The sequence below is a fragment of the Rhopalosiphum padi genome, chromosome 3 (assembly GCF_020882245.1).
Source record: "Rhopalosiphum padi isolate XX-2018 chromosome 3, ASM2088224v1, whole genome shotgun sequence".
In the NCBI taxonomy this organism is placed as follows: Eukaryota; Metazoa; Arthropoda; class Insecta; order Hemiptera; family Aphididae; genus Rhopalosiphum; species Rhopalosiphum padi.
In genome coordinates, this window is record NC_083599.1 from 3,155,258 (window position 1) to 3,175,178 (window position 19,921).

The window sequence follows — 19,921 nt, forward strand, 5'->3', positions numbered from 1 at the left end:
TCCAAAAAACAGACCCATACTCAAAAACTGACTTCACTTAAAAATATAACAGTATAAAAAGGGTAATATATACAGATAGAGAGAAAATAATGAATGGGTAATTAAAAACAAATGTAGAATAGTGATGATATTTTTTAAATCCATTTATTTTTAATGATATTGACAAAGAATAAGAAACAGATAATGTGAATATTTTTTTTTTTATTAATTGTTAAAGTTATGTTAAGTTTTATAATTGTGAAGGCTTCAACAACAATGTTAAAGCCTAATTTTTCTTAAATAATATATAGCATACAAATAAAAATGTTATTAAGTGTTTATAGTTACAAAGTTAGTTAATAAAAAGTAAATACCTAATGAGTAATAACTATACTTAAATTAACTTATATCTAATTTTTTTAATAATTATATTTTTATTTTTATAGCTAAAAATAACTTACATTAATTTTCTTATAAATAGAATTGGCTTAATGAAACAATGCAATACAATTACAATTATAAACTTAAATTTAAAAAGAAACTCGCGTATTAATATTATTTTATAATAACATGTTTATATTATTTGTTAAATATATAAGTAGGTACCTAATACTATTTTACTAAATATTGAATATGTAATGGCTTTTACAACAACCACTTATAATACTCAAAATCAATTCAGATTAAGCCTGTGGCGAATAATGAAATTATAAGTTATCAATAAAAATATGTAAGTTTTGAAACTCAAATTTACGGTCGAAAACCAAAACAAAATACGAGATAAAGTTAAATTTGAATTTATCGTGTGATGTCTGCACTTTACATGTTTTTTACACCTCTGAAAACGAAAAATGAACTTGTCAAGCTGGGCTAGAAACGAAACAAATTTTCGAGTGTCAGAGTGTTTAATTATAAAAGTAAAAAGCAATAAGAATATAAGATAAACATTTTTTAATTTTAAGGTCAATCTAAATATTTGTGTGATGTAACACAAACATTCAAATAACTAAATATAAAACTTATAAGTCAGTAAAATAACTCAAAAAAATTACTAAGTAAACAAAACGTTTGATAAATTATAGACATTTCACAAAATAGTTATACATTTGGGGTTAATATTTTAAAGCCAGGGCACTGGACATTATAGTCTGACAGGCCATGGTTATTATTACTACTATTTAACTTATCTTCATTGATTATTAAAACAATATTATTATTATTAATCTAAAGTAAATAATTTTATTATACTTAAATGAACTTATATTTATTTGATTAGTAATTATATTATAACTAACTTATATAATTACAATCTAACTACTTTTTTGTTTTTAATTATATTTTAATTTATATAATTAAAAACAACTTACATCACTAATTTATTTCATTTTTCAATTGGTTTAATGTAACATTACAAACCATCACGAACGATATAAAATTAAAATAATAAATTATAGTTTATACAAAAATACTTATACGAATATTATATTATAATTGTATTATAACACGTCTTCAAACACCAAATAAATTAGCCTTCCTTAAAAATGCCATAATACTTATTTATTATCATAATTTATAATAATATTTTACAACCTCCGAGTTATTATTATGGCCTTCCTAGATACATAAACTCTAAATTATGTTATTTAGGCGTGACCTAATAGAACTTAATAAACTTAGGTTAATCGCTTCAAATTGGTGTAACCAATAGGCAATCACACCTTCTACACCTTAACTATTGATAATTGCGTTATATTGACTGCTGCATATCTCCTTAATAATAATGCGTAGGTACCGTTGTCGTTTGTACACTATATATAGTGTACACATAACACATAATGTACCTACGGCAGATTAACTAATAACAATGTGTAATAATGTAGATTAGACCGAATATACGAGTATAATCATTATAATTATTAACTATAGCATAATTAAACATAAACGTAACGTTTATGTAAAAACTATAATTAATTTAAGTAACAATAAAATATTTGTACCATTGCCGAATGCCGAATTTAACCGGTAAGTGATCGAGAGTTATATATATAATATTAAAGACAGACATAAAACGCCTATTAATTTGCGTAATACCCAGTATTACGATTAAATACGATTAGTCTATACTCTATACCAGCTGGTCTCAACAAGGGCGTTGCCAGGGGGGTTCAGGGTTCAGATCCCCCCCCGAAATTTTTTTTTGAAATAAGGTTGAATAGGTTTAAATGCTTATTACATTTAAAACTTGTATAATATAACAAGGACTCAGAACTTAGGTCTCAATCTTTTTATAACCAACTACTCAGTTAGAACATTTTTATGTACCTTTCCTCGTAACTTAATAACTTTTTTTTTTAATCAAAAATTAAATTTTACATATATTGAACTTTACTTCATTAGGAGTTAAGACCTACGAAATTATATAATATTAACAATGATTCATTTCAATTTTTTTTTTTTAAAGGAATATTTTATTTGCGTACCACAAGTCGAGAAATGCTGGTCTATAATATATAAATACATCACCACGCCTAGTACAGTAAGTTCAACTTAAAGTAGATTTAATCTTAATTTTTACTTATTACGATACTTTAACACTATATTTTTGCGGAAAAAATCAAATTTATTGTATTATCAGAAAGCATATTTGATAGGTATTTAATTATTTTTAATTGTGCCTTACCATCATTTACATGTTATGTAAACATGTAAACATTACATGTTATGTAAATGTAGGTATATTGTGTAATAACAAATCAAAAATTGATCATTCGTAATATTTTCGAGTTTAGATTGCAAGCAGCGAGATATCGAATTAAAAATTCGTATAAATATGGTTTTATGTTGTAGATAGAGTTAGGTCTTACATCAAAAAATAATTTAAGCAATAATACACTGCTCCTGTTGTTTAACGAAGTGGACGATCATCATTAAAATACAGTGCAGGTATTAAATAATATACGTTACAAAGATTAAAATTAGTTAAAATTACCTTAAAATTATGTTAATAATATTTAAATAATATTATGAACACTTAATATCTAATGGTGGACGGTTCCAGATGATCAAAGGAGTTTAAAATAAACATTCCAATAGTATAGTAATTAATATATTTATATATATCTTTGGATAGTACTTGTATATATACAATGGCTGCGGAAAGTGGAAACAGCAGATGGACGCGCGAACTTCCTTCCCACCACACTCCTCGGAAACAAACTACGAGACGTGTTTAGGGCTTAGCAGCGTTTTCGTCGCACTTGTAACCTTAAGTGCGACGGGAGCATATTCTACGGGTCCCTTCGCGACTGTTTGCAGGCCCGCCAGCATTATTGTAACCGACAGATACTGCAAGAACCCATGTACCACAATGATATCCGCTGACATTTGCGCGGCCGTACCTGTTTGTGTCGCCATTTTCTCTGTTGCCAATGTCGTCATCGTGAATACCTGCATTACGACGGCGGTTGTTGAAGACACCGCACTGCAATATCGGTTTCAGAAACAGAGCCTTGATAAATTTGACTAGGCTTTCTTCTTCGTTCCTAATACCGTGGTACAACTTATCCTTTAGGTATGGCGCAAACGTCCACGGGACTGGTAGATACTGCTGTAATTAGACATATAAATAAGAATGGATATAATAATGTCTAGATCAATCATGGGCGTTAAATTGTACAACACAATATAAAATAAATGTCGACAAATAAATAATAAATATAATATAGGGCGTACCATGTTGTATATCTGAGAAAGTTATGTGAACCAAGAGACAATTTCGTTTTTAACAAAAACGTTCGTATAACTAGAACATAACAATAAAAGTACCTATATAAATGTTTAAAATAAGTGAAGTACGTTAATATCGTTTTTAAAATTAAAAAAAAAGTAAATTATAATGTCATAAGCGAGATATATATGTATATTTGTATATAGGTTTATACGCTGACTCACAATGTACGTAGAATACTGACAGCAACAGACTGCAGCCGTTGCTGGGTCCAGGCAATTCAAAGGGTCGATTTTTTGAGCGAACATTATTGGTTGCCATGGTTATGCAAGTTTATTGAATTTCGAGGGATACCGATTCCGAGAAAGTACAGCCCACTGGTAAATGAATATTATCGTAACACACACACATACACATACAAGGAGCTTACCCAGACAAACCACCGAAATATTTTTATCCCTTTACCGCATCCTAGTACTGCCAACTTCACATCTCCACACACAAATTTCTTGTCAGTTTTATGGATAAAATATATCTCATTAAATATGTCAGTCTCGGATTATAGGGAAAAATGGGATCGTCACTTTTATGAGCATCATCTCCCACTGTGACTAAACACTTTCACTGGGCCCTTTTTGACCTATTTTTAAAAAGTATAGTACAGATTTAATCCCATTATATCCACATTGTAATTTATGTAATTTGTGTTTAAATAAATGTTTATGAAACAAATAAAAAAAACATATTTATAATTTTCAAATTTTGTATTTAATTATTGACACTTGCAAAGTCATAATTATTATGACTTATAAACAACAGTTATTGTATATATTGGTCGCCGAGTGACAATTGTGAGTTATGAGCAATGACTGCGTGAGACATATATTGTTTAGGCTTATTATACCGCAGTAAAAATGTAAAATAATAAACCCGCACTATCATTATACATAATTATATCTTCAAAATATTTTTAGAATATAAAAATTGTTTATTGTTTAACAATTTTTGGATGTCTTTTTATTATGATTAGCTAAAGTCGTTTGTCTTGTTTTTTATATAAATATGGTTACTTTGAAGACGGAGTGCTGTATATAATGTAAACGCACACACGCATACAGGCACACACATACATACGCATTAATCGTCCAAATTTCATTTAATATTCATTATTTTAAATCCATTTTAATTTGATCTCTTTCAATTCTATAATTTAACTAAATATTTATGTGAAATGAGTATTATATTTATTATTTTTTTTATGTCGCGTTGACTACATGCAATTATTTGGTATGCACATTTTAAAACATATTTTGAGACAGATACGGTACTTATATGTTGATATTTTTATTTATTTTGAACACATTTATTTAGTGTCATGTTAAGTAGTAAGTATCATGTAGGTAAAAAATCTGAATAATAAAATATTTATAATATCCAATAATAGATCCACGCATAATGCATATTATCTACATATTATATACTTATAAAGTTAAAAATGTTTAAGTACTCGTAACGAATGTAATATTATACTATTTTCGACGTATGTAAATGATCTATTTGAAATAATTTTTTTTATTCTATACTACAATTATTCATTAAAAAAATTATTCTTCATTCATAAATCAATCAGTTATTCATTCTTTTATTTTTTAATCGTTATTTTTCATATCTGGGTCGTGAAATGTAATTAAAAACCACACCCAATGGCTGTGTATTTAACGAATTAACCACCACAAAGAGGTTACGATATTTTCCATACAACAACTAAAAATATTAGAAATAAATTATAAAAAAAAACGTGTTATTAATAATTGTCACAATACGGGTAACTGTCACACTATAACGAGAGAATAGAAATACTCGTGGGCGACAATAACATGTCAATAAAATAATGGTCGTTCCAAAAATGAAATTGACATATTGACGTAACACGTTACACGTCGTATAAACGGACGGCTTTATGTCCTCATTACCCCGGGCCACTAGAGAAAATTTGATGACTGTTAAAGTTGGACACGTTTGATAATGGAAAATTTCCGGCTGTCTGTTTTCTAAACGGTAAAATAAACGTTTGCAAATGTGGTTAACTTCATAATCTAGAGTTTGGTTCCAATAATTAAAACCGTGTTCGAGTTTGTTTATATTTTTGCGCCTTTACGGCATAATAACTATCACAGAAGACAAATATGATATAACCACAGATATATAAATCTCGCTTTATTTATGCGAATAATATATGTCGACGCAGTGGAGTATCAAAATTTGTTCACGCTCTTCATCGCACAGTATAGGCGTAAATTGGAGAGGGGGGCTTAGGGGAGCTTAGCCTCCCTACATTTTTTAAAGTTTTTCAAGAAATATAAGGTTATTTATAAAATGTAAAACATAATTCCTAATCAGGATATACGATAGCCGATAAGTATGTGTTATATGAACATTTAAGCTTTATGTATGAATTTTGCATTGTAAATTTGTAATAAAATTAAAATGATTGAGCTATACATTAATATTTTATAACGATAACGATAAAAAGTTATATATATTATACGCCGTTAAATAAATAATTATACACATTTTATATAAAATAAAATAAAATAAAATAAAATAAATAAAATAACAAATACAATACAATAAAATTGTAAAATTTATATGTAGGATGCACGGGAGTCTAATGTTCTATGTTTATAATTTTAGCACTCCCTTCTAACAAGGCAAATTTACGCCTATTTCGCACAGCCATATTACGGCGAGTATTTTGTCTCATTTCCTCCACGCTCTACAACATAAAATCGCCCCGTATGAAAATAACAAAACGGTCAGCCTCATTTTAATAAGTGTCATCTGTGAGCCATGACTCTAATAGTTGAGAGATATTACACAATTTAATATTTTATTGGATACTATAAGGTTAGGTATTAGGTATATTGCTATTGGAACTTAGTAAAGTTTGGAAAGAATGGTTAAGTTTAAATTCACCGGCTTCATAGCCGGATCTAAGGACTATCTGATCAAATAATGAACATAACGATTAATTTTTTTTAATAATTACATAGACAAATTGAATACGTTTTTGTAACGGTATCGAAGACTTGAACTTTGTAGCCTAGACCCGCTACTATTATTTATTATACCACCCACGAGCCCCCTACAAAATGTATATCGCTACGCTCGAAATTATTAGAAGAACGTAATATTATGTTAGTTTAGGTTATAATATGTTATATGACTATTTTAATACCTATAGCATTATGTATTTCAAGGAATTTTATAATGGTTTTAATTCCTCTTTTTATAACAAGTCAATAAATGATTATTGGTTATTATATTTTTATACTATTAGTAATCCTTGAAATTAAATTTCAAATATAATAATAATTCAATAACATCGTGTTAAAATAAAAATAATTGTAATGTTTTAATAATTGTTATAACTTATTGGTAGTTTTATTAGTTGTTTTTGTTACTATTAATTTATAGCTATAGATTATTGAAATAGCTTTAATCCTAAAATATTCTTGACAAAGGAACGTATTTATTCAAAAATGTAATTAAAAAAATATATTATTACAGAATGAGACTATATTTAAAACTTTGAAATATACTTTTATCATAATAATGAGCTCTAGATTATAATATGTGATATAGACATATTGTTGAATTCATAAATGATTTATAAGTATATAATTTCCTATTATTAATTATTCAGCGCAGCCTTTGCAGTCATTTATAAACTACACCGTTAGTTTCTATAATCCTTCAATAATAATTTTATTATGGTATGTAAAAATAGTTATTTTAGTTTATTGCTTATTGAGTAACCTAGACGTGGGACACATTCAGACATCAGACCCATCCACATATTCATTATTTTTCTGAATAACGGAATCCAAATTAATACACCCTTCTAAACATCGAGCCATCATAGGACGTAAGTATTAACTTACGTACAACGTTATTACACTGCCTAAAGATAAAATATTATGTACAATGCGGGAATATTAAATTGGAAATTCAAAACATTCGTTAGGTATAATGATTAAGTTTGTTTTATCATTGAAACATTTTTATTATATTATTCCTGAAACATTTAATACTAGCAATGTCGCGTCATTCATATATCTTGCTAAGGTCCGAAACTCGGATCACTTAAATAATTTGTTGTCTTAAAGTGTACCAAATGATTTAAAATGTTTATTATTAATTTATAAACACTTTTTCATAAACAATAAATGCATTCAATTTGTATTGAAAATATAAAACTAAATATTCAATTGGTTTCGTAGTTACTAATGTTCCCTTTGTACCTATTAGGTACTTATGAGAGTTGTAAGTAATATCTGTGTAAAGCGTGAAAACTATTGTAATTCTTAACTTTAATTGTATAACTTTAATTGTATTTGTATATGACATTCATTTTCGTCTTACATTTATACAGCGTGTGCAATTTGCTTTCAGCAGTAGAATCTATCATAATATTATGTATTGTTAACTTTAGTACTAGGGAGAATTTAGCTATTAAAAAAGTAGCAGGTAATAATATTATTTAAGGTATCACACACACGGTTTTTTTTGATATTTACATTTTAAAGTGAGTTATAACTTTATAAGTATTTTAAAGTTTTAATATTTTATCTATATAACTCACTAGATAATATATTTACCTTTAAGTTTTATAATAGGTAAATACATTATAATTTATTATTGAAAATTGAATTATAATGACCTATTCTACAATTTGAAGCCTAAATACCTACTAATACTCTAAGGTATATTTATAACTATTCTTGATATTTTAATATTTAAGAAGTTATGAGCATTAACAATTTACAGTTCAAAATGCTTATAAAAGTTGGTAAAATTTATAAAAACTTTACAGATACCTTATTAATTAATATTTTTGTTAGGTCGATTCTCTCTAATAACAGTAACCACACAAGTTGTAATATAAATAATGTAGGTAAAACAAACTTATTTTTATATACAAGTGCTAAATTTAACTGCTGAATAAGAAACAGTTAAACAACTATACAATTACACAATATACATAAATAAACAAGTATCTATTATCGAGTGATTTGGAACAAATCAAACGGTAAAACTTTTAATTATTTTTTTAACTTACCCGACTACGAATTGCAGATGACGGAACTTTTTTTTTTGCATTTTGACTGAATTTTAGATTATTTTTACGCCTACATCCATCGGGTTTTGAATATTTTCATCTGTCCGATTTATTCACCGAAGACGTCCGGTTACGTTACGTATGGAAAACATAACCTCGGCGTACCGACTGTCAGAAAAATTATTTCGTTTGGTTTGTGTTCGGGCTTTCTAAATCGAGTGGGTATTAAAAAAAAAACAAGTAGAAGAAGAAGTAGTAGAATTTTAATAATACGAAGCTAACAACCTGTGGATTTGAAAACCTGTAGCGGCGCGACACGGTGGCGACACGAAGGCGCGCGGCGGTGCCACGGCGGCGGCGTCAGTCGCCCCTCGCGCGCGCATACGGCCGAAATAATATAATATATTATTATTATTATTATTATAATCCTCTTCGGCGGACGGTAAGATCTTTGGCCACGATAACAACAATATATTATTCGGCTATGCGGCGCGACTGTGCGTGTACGGACCTTCTAAATCTCACGTTTTGTACACGTCACGACGACACGTCGTTCGTCGCGCGTTCTCTGCCCGGGACAAAGAAACACACGATTCGACATTATATACATATATCATATATTATATTCATATCTCATGTACAATGTACGTTCACAATGTATTACAAAAAAATAGGTACCCAAAACTACGGGGGATTATGTCGGTAGGACCGGTAGGTAGGTATACACCCGAGTGCGTACGAAAATGGGCATGTCAAAAATGTTACAAAAAGGTATTATTTTTCGTCCGTCGCTGTACGTAGTCGGCAGGACGGTATAAAATACACGGTCGAATGTCTCGCCTGGAAACGCACGACGCGTTCCTATAGGTTAGGCGTGTTTTGCCGACCCCCTTCGGCGCAGAAAAGGCTCCGCGCACGCCGAGACCGAAACGGCGCGCACAAAGGAAATAATACAATATATAATATTCGACAAAATCGATACAGCTGCCCGCCGGGTCGACGCCAACATCCCCCGAACAATAACCGTCCCCCGTCACGCGGCGCGCCCGACCCGCCGAGGCCGCGTGCGCGCGCGCGTTAAATAAGACTGCGTACCTACGCGATATTATCACTATGTTTTTTCGGCACGAACGGTGCTGCACTGCTGCGGCCGACGCGTACCGCAGCAACACACCCACCGGCTATGCGCAGCTGCCGCGCGACGACACCCGAACATAATTTATTGTTGTGTCGTCGGTCGTCCGACCGGTTTTCTCTTTTACTTTTCATTATTACACGCTATGCCTATTACTATTATTATTATAATGCGCGCGTTATCGTCACAACAACAGTAAAAGAAAGCGGCGCTGGCGCGTCAAGGTCAATGTCAAATGCCCATATTCTATACACATGCCTACGACGTGTTGTATTTTCGAGAATTTCTGGTACTGAAACCGCCGCGTGTAGTAGTATATTATCCTCGTACGCGTCTTATACCAAAAGACATTTTAAATATTAAAATACAAGCACCGTATTAAATGGGTTCGAGACGAGTTCCTAGCTGTACCGGTTTTTTTTTTTTTTAATCATATTCTCCATAAGTCCATTACGACGTGTTAGGCATTCGTTGTTTCGGAAAAAAAATCTTCTCCTCGATCGTACAGAATATATTATAATAAAGTAATCGACGTTTAACCTGTCTCACTGGTCATTTACATATTCTCTCGATGATATTTCTTCACAAAAAACTAATTTATTTACATATCTGCAGTATAGGCCTATTATACGGCGTATTCTAATTTATTCTATATCATATAAAATTCCGTGACCACATTTCTTGTGGAGATTATATTGTGTAAACCGATCGGATCGGAAAGATTTATTATACAAAGATCTAAAATCCTAGAAAAGATACGAGTACGTTTTCAACCAAATAAAATACAACTGTTTAAATAAATATATTTTTCCAGAATAATTTAATTATAAAAAAAACTAAATAATAATACTACTGACATTTCTTATATTAGAGAAATAATTATTAATCTTGTTAGCTTGAATAAAAGTGCATTTGTATTTACTAGTAACTATGCATATAAAGAACTAGGCGCTAGGTAAATTATTCGGTCCACGATAATTTGTGTTCATTTTGAAAGCGGTAAGTTGGGTCCCAACTATAAACTATTGGCGCAAGGCGCAACTAAGTCTAAAATATTAAAAACTTAAAACTTAAATATTTTTTATTTTACAATTTAATTTTGAATAATTGTGTTTTGTATAAACGAATTATTAAAAGTACAGTATGAGACACATATTATTAAACCACGAAGTAAGTAGGTACAATACAAAATTGCGCTTGGTAAAGAAAAACACTTAAGGTTACAAATGACGAAATTACTAATAATATAATAACCCGATTAGAATTTGTTAAATGTTTATCATTTAATGTTTTTATCTAAAGCATGATATTTATACGTACCAAGTAACATTTTTTTCCAAGACTCAATTTTTTAATTATTTATACCATATATTATTTATTTAAAGCATATGATATTATATAAACCACATATATTTTGATTAATATTTTTTTTCCGGGACTCAACTTACCTACTACCTATTATTTTCCGAGACCCAATTTATCAATCCCGCTATATGAATTATAAATGGTATAAAAGTATGCTTTTAGGTGGGCGAATGTAAGTTCCTACACGAGACCTAGCAGATAAACAAGATACATATGTTAGTTCCTACACGATAAAATAAGGTACATGTGTAAGTTCCTACACAGTAAAAAACAGGTACATGTGTAAGTTCCTACACGGTAAAAAAAGGTACGCTTGCAAGTTCCTACACAAAGTATGTTATAAGTTATCAATCTAATATTAGTTATATCATATTCTAATACTGTCATACATTTTAACCCTTTATTCTATATAATATATAATTCTTTAAAATATTTAATAATTTACCTTATAAATATTATCAATTTAAAAATTTTAAAAATAATAATTGTAATAATATAATAATAATTCGTCATTTATTGTAAAAAAAAATATACAAATAAGGCATTCTATATAATATTTAATAATTTTAAGTATTTTATAGACGTAGATTGATAAATTATAATATTCCTAGTGTAGAAACTTACACATGTACCTTTTTTTATCGTGTAGGAACTTACACAAGTACCTGTCTTCCGCCGTGTAGGAACTAACATACGTACCTTTTTTTTTTCGTGTAGGAACTTACACATCACATATGTAGGAATTAACGTATGTAATTGTCTACCTGTTACTCTCGTGTAGGAACTTACGATTCCCCTTTTAGGTAATAAGTAACTATTTCAATATTTCTGGTTAAAACTAAGCAAATACATTTTAATAAATTTTACTTTTTTTTCTGAAAATTGTATTAAATAATATTATATTATTTAAGTAAATATTACATATTTTCAGATAATATATTGACTATTGTAACAACGCATGACATTATATGTTATTTTAATTTTATTTATAAATGCACACATTTTCCATTAAATTGGATGAAAAATATAAGTATAATATAACTAATAACTGTATTAAAATTATATTGATGGATAATTTTATAAAAAAAAAATCAAGGGAAGTCACTCTGCTGTAAAGTAATTTACGGGTGTCAAAAGTTATCATCATTAGGAAGTCACTGTAATGGCTGTGTTAAAATTGTATTGAATGATAAAACATTTTTTATTTAAAACAATCATGAGATAATATTGTCTATGTATTATGTTTATATTGCTATTACCTGATACTTAATTATTATTTTTTTTTTATCAGTAATTACGGTAGGTTAACTTATTTCAGAAAAATATAGAGCACATATATTATGTAATAATAATTAAAATATCAGCCAATTCCTACTTACCACGTAAAAGAACGATTCTAATAAGTTGATAAATATATTGTATAAATAACGTAAAATTAAAAATTTGATTATGTATTGGCATATTGTGAATAATAATATACGTGGTGGAGAAGTGTTACAAGTCCCTATGAAGAATATAACATTACTTAAGAATTAAAAATGTCTATAACAAAAAATTGTGCTTAAATATGGATTTTTATAATGCTGTAAGATTAAGTTATGAAGAACCTTAGATTAAATTTTAAACTCTTTTGGTGTAACATAAACATTTTTATCAATAGTTTAAGAAAAAAAATGAAGTCTTAATTTTAAAATGTCAATAAATAACAAAAAAATATGATGAATTGTAAAAATAATCTATTAACAATTATGTTAATGAAAAATTCGAGTATCTACTATTATTTGGTTATAAATTACGACAAAATAATAAAATCGATTTATTATAAATTGTAATTATTCGGAATTAAATTTACTTAAAACATATTTATGTTTATATATTTAATAAAACATTCGAATATTCGAGTGTAATAGGTACCTCTTTTTATTACATTTTAAAAATCCTTACGGTAAATATGTAGTTAATAAGGAAGAAAGGAATAAGAAAAGGAACATGTATATGACTGGCGACTCAAATGTTCGGTGGATGTTTAAGATATAACTCTTTTAAAAGTATTCTATGGAAATATTTTTTTGAATGCCTACTAAAAAAATTTAATTGCACCTCTATGGAAACCAGTTTTTGACTGTCATAGTCCGTTCGTACAGTGTGAACTGGTTTATATACCTGCCTAAACACATTATAATATACATGATAAATGCATATTTATATGATGTAACTATGGAAGAAGTTCTTGCCGAGTGTATCTTTACATTAGGTTATTATAAAATCGGAGGACCCTCCGCGCGTATGTTACTTTCTCCAGTTGGAACCAGTTTTTTTTTCATGTTTCCTTCAGTCAAATTTATTTGTCCACCAGAAAACAACGAACGCAATAGAAATACCATTACTTAATAATGTATAGATATAATATTTTAGTATAGAATTTAAAAACATTTGTACCGAAACTATTAATTGATAATTAATTATATGCACGTAGTGGACACAGAAACACGTTCGTAACTCGCGTCCATTTAAATTAATGTTATGGGATACATAGGAATTAAGGTTTCGTGAATAATAAGAGATTTATTACATTATAGTAGAATAATCAATATTTTAAAACTTTTAAATAAAACATTTTTCTTCATTATTTTATAATGCAATTAAATTGTAAGGTAAAATAATAATGATGTGTAAATGTGTAATATTATTTTAGATTCTGGACGAAGTGATGATTGTATTGATTTTACGACGATGTGTGTGTTTTTTTTAATTTTATTTTTTATTTTTGTGTCTGCGTCTTCATGTTTTGGAGTAGTAATAGTGCTTTGATTTTTGACTTCAGTTCCTCTTTGAAAAAGAAATGTAATCTAGTTGGTACTTTTATTTTTTTTTGGGGGGGGGGGGGGTCAGTAACTGAAAAACAAGAATTTTTACGCATAACCATTTTTCGACAAAATCGATTTATCTCAAAAACAAATCATTGTAAATACTTGAAATTTTCAGCAAAATGTTTATATGAGTGTTATCTATTTACGATTTTCAAAATATTAAGTTTCTTTTTAAACTATTTGTAGGCCATTGAAATTTTCGGTTTTTCTAAATTTTTTTCTTAAAATGCCAATAAAAAAAATTTGCCATTCCAAAAAATCTTTAAAATTTAATACAAGGTTTATTATAAATTGTGCTTGTTGTAGTAAAAAAAATAAAAAATCGTTATTCACAATTTTTGTTTATAAGCATTAAAAGTTCAAATGTTAACAAAATATGTCAAAATCGCGAAAATTGGCAAGGAATTTTGAATTTGAAAATTCATAAAATTGTTGTGATGTATATCTAAGGTTAACAAAACCCAACACAAGGTTCTCCATAACTTTTTCTTCAAATAACAGTAAAAAAAACCTTCAGCATCAAAATAGAAAAAATTTTATGAGCGTTTGAAATTAATTTTTTACGAAATCGAATAAAATAACGATATATTACAATTTAAATATAGGTAATAATATAATATATCCTACTAATTATCCTAGATTATCCCTTTACTAGGATCAATAAAAACAAGACATCTTAGTATGATGTCCAGACCCAATTTTTGGCCTAAGCCCGTGAAGCTTAGGTTGGCAAATTATATTCAGGCTTATGGTGGCACTTGTACTAAATCCTGGCCTGATTATGTCTCAATTTAAAAATTATATTTATCATCTAAAACAATACTTATCACATTCGTTTATTAATATTACATTTATTCTATATATGTATTATGCATATATTTTATTTGTATTGTTATGTTGAAATCTCGAAATATAATATAAGCCGACAAATATTGATCTGTTAAATATGTTATTATACTGGTATATATAAACTAAAAAGAACACATATTCATTTCTCCCCTATAAATTCTAAGTTAATAATTTATTAATAAATTCATAGTTGATGTAAGATATTAAACAACATTCAGAAATTGTTTGATTATGTAAACACGTGACTTGTACAATAAGCGAAAAAGAATAATAACTATATAGAAAAATACTGCTTTTTTATCTAAATCTCTGTGAATAGAGATGCCTATTTTAAACGCTAAATGAAATACGATTTGTAATATCGACCTGGACGCCTAAGCAGTTAACCGGTATAATTTGAGATCACCGGAATAGGTAAATTGCGTCATCGAAAAAAGGTCAAGGTACCTATATACTATATACCTACTGTATAATTTGTGGCACGGGTATTTTTGAAGCACATTAGAACTGCGTCCCGGGACGTTTAAAAAAAAACCATTGTTAAACACCAAAAAAAATAATGAGATGCAAACGAAATCTAATTGTTCATGAATTATTGTGTATAAGTATATTTATACATATTATTACCAGTCACTTAATTATTAATTATTAAGAATGCATTTTTTAATTTTAAGCAATCATTAACAGCAATACAAATACTTTAAACCGTATCAATATTAATACAAGTTATATTTTTAGTTTATAGACTGAAAACGGGTCGAAAAATATTTCTCAATGTTATTTACATATTATGTATAAAATATACTCAGACAGCAGTCTACATTACATTAGATATTAATAACTGAACACAATTAGGTACAGTGACTCGTTATTTTTTTTCATAACATAATCCAAATCTACAATATGTGAAAAATTTAACTTATTATAGTGCTTTAATGATGGCTTTAACTTTTAAAGTCTTGTAGTGACTATATAACAAGGGTGGCCACAACAAGGCTTACGAGTTACGAGTATCGTGCGACTCTTGACATTAAGCTTGAAGAAAAATTATTAACAATTTTATAAACATCTCTCAACAATGTGACTTGCTTTAAATTAGTTTCATACATTTGCAGTACTCAAAGTTAAGATTTGTGGCTACTGCGGTTATATAACATAGGTTTTAGTCGTTGACTCCAAAAACCGCACACTTTTGATAAAATACAGGAAAAAACCGCACAATTTTGATTTTTGGTAGATTAAAACCACACACATTAAATAGGTTAAAACCGCACAATTTTAAAAATTATCGTAATCAAAAACCACACAGATATGATTTCGACCCCAAAAAAGTTGATAAACAAAAACGCATATGTATAATTAATTATTTATTCTCATTACTCTCATATTTCCAAAAAAAAAAGTATGTATTCAAAAATTTTAAATATTAATTTAAAAAAAAATTAACTTTCAAAATTTGATTGGCTGAAACCGACTGTTGACGTTATTCAAAAACTTTATATGATCTCCGTCATGTAAAAATTCTTCCCAAAATTGAAACAAATGCTCTTAAAAATAAATAGGCAACTTTAGTGGCAACTAAAGAGTTGATTACTGTATAGTACTTATCTTATAATTTTATATTTTCACTATTTTCACTAAAAATAGTGTGCGGTTTTAATCCACTCCAAATGTGCGGTAGTAATTTGTTATAAAATGACCGATAAGCTATGCGGTTTTTGACTATCGACCTTTTTAGGGTCAAAATCAAAATTGGGCGGTTTTTGGATGCATCCGTTTTAGTTTCCCTATCGAATCTGAACAATATTTTTATTTACTACCTATTTATGCCAAAATATTATAAACGTTTAAAACAAACGATTCTTATAATCAGACATTAAGTGGGTAATTTTTTTTTTTAGTTAAATGAAAGTTTTAGCCGTTGGATAAGTATTTATTGATCTGTCATTTTCACTATTGAGAACCTATAAATAAATAAATAATTTTTTATAACAAAAATATCTTAATATTATCTTAATTACTTATACAAGATGCAGGTAGTAACACTCAAAAATTCCCACAAAAAATGTTTATAACACGAATAATAAATATATAATTATAAAATATATTGAACATATAAATACGATTAAAGCCAATAGCGAAAATGATCCTTTTTGTATTTGAACAAACATTATAGTGATTTGACCTCTAACATGCTAATTAAAACATTTATATTATATACAATATTATTATTACCTATTATATTCAGAGTTAATTAAGATAAGAAAGTACCTATCAAATTATTTTTTTAAATGATTATCTAAATACCTAATACCTATACGTATATAACATATTGTGTAAATAATAACGGACTTAAAAAATATTAGGTAACATATAATCTAAATACAGCGCTACTCATTTAAACTTTGATAATTTAATTTAATTAATAATAATAACAATCATTATGTTAATTTTGTTCCATTCGACGAACTAGGTATATAAAAATCAATTTAGCTGTTTTATATTTTTATTAACAATGTTTTTTAAAAATCATAGGTAATATTTTGAAGTATTATTTCACGGTTATAAATCTTTAGTAATATATTAGTAATATATATTTTTTTTTATATTAGGTACTCAAAAATAGGAAGTTGATGGATTTTATTGATAACATCATAGTACCTACTCATATTCCATACACAATGATATTCTAGTAAAAGTAGAATAAATATCTGATTATATGAAAACTTAAAAAAATAATTTTTACAATTTCAATTGTTATCCAAATTTGTTTTAAATTAGTTTAATTCTTATCGTTATATTTAAGTTTAACTCATGAAATAAATTATATAGTTCTTTCACGCTTTAATACAATTAAGGTTAACAATTGTTGTGTTTTGAATATTTTTAATATAATTTATACTTTTATTCAGTTAACAGTGGTTCTCAAATAGCTAAATTCTAAGTGGATCGGAAATATATTGGCTTACAATGAATTATTATTATCTTTATTAAATCCTTTATGGGATTAAGAGACTATGTAGAAATAAGGTATATTTGAATATTTCAACACTTCTACGCAGATCTATTAATTTATTGGAAACCGAATATTGTGCTTATGGAAGATATTTATGGTAATCGTAATATTTTTAGATATTCATAAAAAACAGAAAAATATAGATGAAACGATTTATAGGAATACTCTGTTTTAACAATTTAATAATATATTCTGGACCATTATTCGATTTAACCGGTTATCAATTAATTGTTTAGTTGGGCAATATTTAAATAATTATTTCAGGTGTAAATTATTTTACCATGGTATGCATAATAATATGTATAGTTAAATTGTGTTATAAAAATATTAGTGTATGTGTATATGTAAAAATTTAAATAATAAGTACTTAGGTATATATAACAATGTAATAACAATTAACTTTATAAATAATTCAGCATGTTTTATAAAAAAAAAAATACAAGTTGTGTATTATAATCATGTTTAATATACGGTATTAATAAAGTAGGTAGTTGTAGTCCTTTTTAAAAGTTATTTATTATTGCATCATTAGATATTTTTATCTTATCAATCCACACTTTCTGAACTATTAAGAATTTTTTGGTAACATATTTTAAAATATTATATAGGTATTTTATGTAACACCGTTATTTATAAAATACTAATATTATGTACGATTGAAACTACGATATATAAGTTCAACTTATTTGTATTAATAATTGATAAAATGTTCAAAATACTAGATTTTGAGTGGCCATGAATGTATTGATTTTAAAATGATGTACCTATGTGTTTTTATTATTATTTATATGCCCCATATCACATTTAAAATTTTAAAAATAGTTCGATTTTCAACTTTAAAGGTTAGAAATGATCTTGAAATGATCACCAAGTATTCGTATTCTTATATGTATTTACTAAACATGATAGTGTTTTAAAAATATTTTTTCTCTTTAAGAATTATTTTTATTTATTTGAATTTTACTACTTTTTTAAATTTTACAGTATTAAAGTTAAAATTCTTATAAAATTTGTCAAAATCACGAACATTTACATTTCCAATTTTAATATTAAAAGTTTGACAATTAAATCTTATCTTGTAAGTTGTTCATATAGAGCAACCTTAAAAGCTCTCATAAAAGTATCTCAAACATAGTATATATAGTATATAATCAGCAATCAGCTTCCTTTTAGTCGCAAGCCGCAGAAGAAAATAGAAATGAAAATATGAAATATATAATATATAATGTCACGGACGACGCTGCCAATCGTCCAAAACGTGTATAAAAAACCCTGTTTAAACGTAGGCACACATTGTATATGCACACGATTATAAGCCTTCACTTATTATAATATTTAAAAAAAAACAGCGATTAACGACCGATAAAGACGAACATACACAATTATTTTAAAAATAAATTAGTTTATATAGTAATATCCTTATATGCTATTGTATGGATGACATACGCTACCGGTCATCCAAAACCCGTATATAAGATCGCAGTTTAATTGTACCCTCACTTACACGATTACAGCATTTGCTCATGATGTCAGATGTTCAGAATAGCTCGGATTGCAGCGCCTTTGCTATCATGCTCAAAATAGTTAGGAAAACTCTGTTGTTCGTCCAAACATAGCTCGTGTGAACTTGTGTATCTATAATACGGTCCTGGTATCTGAGGAAAACAAATGTAAGGTCCACACATGAAAAAAATATATTATAACTATTATAATACTATTCGAAAATTGCAGTTTTAATAAAAATAATTTTTTAAAAATGTAAGAATATACAATTACATAGGTAAATGTAAAGGTAAGAATATTATCTAAGGCATCTCATAGGCTTTTATTGATATCTTAATTTTTAAGTGAGTTATGG

At 27.7% G+C, this 19,921-nt stretch overlaps 1 long non-coding RNA gene across 1 annotated transcript in view; it reads right to left on the reverse strand.

Moving 5' to 3' along the window:
- Positions 1-3,711: 3,711 nt before the first annotated feature.
- The window catches only part of LOC132923790 (uncharacterized), a 31,505-nt gene continuing 15,295 nt past the window's right edge, over positions 3,712-19,921 (reverse strand). Inside the window, exons 2-3 of the long non-coding RNA XR_009661258.1 lie at positions 19,568-19,718; positions 3,712-3,781 (exon numbers count right to left, since the gene is read on the reverse strand). This is a non-coding gene — a long non-coding RNA (uncharacterized LOC132923790). The remainder of the gene's footprint in view (positions 3,782-19,567; positions 19,719-19,921) is intronic.